Source organism: Mesoplodon densirostris, chromosome 15, assembly GCF_025265405.1.
Source record: "Mesoplodon densirostris isolate mMesDen1 chromosome 15, mMesDen1 primary haplotype, whole genome shotgun sequence".
Classification (NCBI taxonomy): Eukaryota; Metazoa; Chordata; class Mammalia; order Artiodactyla; family Ziphiidae; genus Mesoplodon; species Mesoplodon densirostris.
Window position 1 is genome coordinate 86956565 of NC_082675.1, and position 2788 is coordinate 86959352.

Consider the following 2788-nt stretch of genomic DNA (forward strand, 5'->3'; position numbering starts at 1 on the left):
GATTGTTAAAATGTTCTAAATGATGCTCAAATGCACATTCTGTAAGTAAATGGCAGAAAGCAGTAAAATGCATTATTGATGTTGATGTAACAGAATTTGCTTCCTGTCCATTTAAAAGCATGGGCTCTTCATTTATATTTTAGGAAAAATGAAGAATATTGTCTTTGGAAAAGAATAGAAAAGGGGAGGTACAACCTCTCTGCCAGATGTGATATACGTAGTTAGCCATTGAAGTTACATCCGCTTGTGGTCTGCAAACTCCTGTGTAACCAGTTTGGAGATGCCTCTCATTACTGTGCATTTTGTGTATAATCTGATGGAATCCTTAGAAATTAGCTGTTCATGCTTCCATTTTATCTTGTGGCTCATACTCTCATCTTGTTTGAAAGTCAAAGTCAGACCTTCATGGCACCGAGGCAAATCTCTGATCCGGGCAGCTCTTAACTGATGCTGAAATGCATGCTATTAATTTCTTTCTCACATGGGTTTTAATGTTCTTGGGAATTTGTTAGACAAATTGTTCTAAGTGTAATTTTCAACCAATAAGCTAAAGTCTTATGTAAGCTATTGGATCAATCTACCTGCACTGAATTTTTGCAAGATCTCACTGAATATTGGCAAATATTACTTTTGAATGCATATTAAAAAGTGCACTTAACCTTTTGTACTCTAATTTGGAAAAGAATCCAAGATGAGTACTCTCCTTTTCCTTAAACATATATTTAAGACTATTCATTACCTTTATGTTTTTCTCCTCTGTGATACATTGGCTGTATTGCTTTAAGAAAAAAGTGCTTTTTTAGTTTTGTGCATGATAACTTCTTGTGCCTACCCACAAACTGCAAAAAAATTATAACACTTTAAGTTTTTCTCCAGTGATTTCTGCAAGGTACTTACATCAGCTTCTATCCATATTACTTTGGTTTTCAAAACAGAACTTGGTATAAATTGTACGTATATCTTTAGCGTTATTCAACTCATTTATTATTATTTAACACCATGATCTTTTGGAATTTCTCAATTTTTGTTTTTATGCTACAATACTGAGTTTGGAGTTCCATAAAAAAAATGAGAGAGAGAGAGAGAGAGAGAGAAATTGTAGAGTTCCAAGTAGAACTGTCACTACTATTTGGTGATTAGGACTTATGTAATCAAGAATAAAATATTATTTTGTGTATTTAAGACAAGGGTATTGTGACACCAAAGTAATTTCCATCAGTACAGGGATTGGAGCCCCCTTTTTAGTTCACTCTCCCCCAAATCCATTCATGTGTCATGGTGCACATGTTATAAGTGATATCTACATGTTCCCTCTTGCATATGCACGTAAATGTACACATCCAGAGCCTGCTTTAGGTAGAACAGTGGTGATTTTGACAATCTATCTGCTTTAATTTTGAGCTCCTTCCTGCTGTTTTTTTTTTTCTTCCATGATTTCCTCCTCATGCTCTTTTTGAGGGATTATTTTAATTACCTCCTGACTAATTACATACTGGGTGCATAGACAAAAAAGAAGAAAGGGGGTCAGGTTTAAATAACTAAATGAAAAATTTAAGTTAATGGCAAAGAAAACTTTCCACCTCCAGAAGTGTTTTCTTCCATTCAAACTGGGATTTTACCATCTATTCTATTCTGCCATGATACCACATCATCACCAGTGGAGAATAAGGATTACAACTCTCCTACCTCACCATAAAAAATAAATGCTGTCTTATTTACTTTCATATCATTAATTTATTAAATCACTTATTTTGCTCTTGAAATGTTCTGGAAATGGGAGAAACAAGGCCACTGGCTCCCAAGTTACCTGTCAGAAAATTAGAAAGTGACAGACTCTCACAGTGATGAGAATTGGGGAGAAGTCGTCTCCTGTCCATCCAGTGGGGACATTGTCACATCAGGCAACGTGGCTTGCTGAGGACAGCGAGGCCAGATCTCATCACTCTCTGTCCCCTCCCTGGAGAAACCTCCTGCAGAGCAAAGCCTGGGGAGGTCACATGCAGGTAGGAGTCATTGATGGATCACACATACTATTTCCTTGTTCTTCCTGAGTTTCTATTTGGTCCCATTTTGCCATATTACAAACAGAGACTAAATCTGTCTGTGTCCCAAGTTAGCATGGCCTTTGTTGCTGTGGGTTCCCCCAGTATTTCCTTTGTTCTTGTCTCCTTTCACCACTCACCTCTCCTCTATGAATTATCATCGACAGCTTGAATCTGAGGACCCTTGGAGAGTTACGTGGACACAACCGAGATGTGGTCACACAGTTACCTGGGGGCTATCATGGGGTGGGGCCACACCCATTGACTTTTGTTCACTTCAAGGGCTAAGAGGCACCCGTCACATGTTACAATAAATTAATCCTGGGCCAATGCTGGGAAAAGTACATGCAGGCCACACTAGTAAAGCTATGAAGTTTTATTGGTGTATGAGCCTCGATTTGAGTTATGAAGGGCACCCCCCAGTCCAGCTCAGGTCTCTGAAAGGCGCCTGAAGCACACGATGGAAGTAAATAGGGTGAGAGCAAGAGCTGCATCCAAAATCTGAACTTGGGAGCTTATGCGATACATCTCACGAGGATTCTTTTTTTGACTTCTGTTTTTTCTTCCTTTGAAAATAGTCTTAATAGGTTTCTTAAAAATATACATTCCTGGTTAAAAATTCAAACAGCACAGAGAAGCAGAAAGCAAACACTATCACAGGTGACACTCCGCTCCCGCGAGATGACAACTGTGGACCCCAGATGGACACTGTTCCTGACCTCTCTGTGAACACACTCACAGGTACA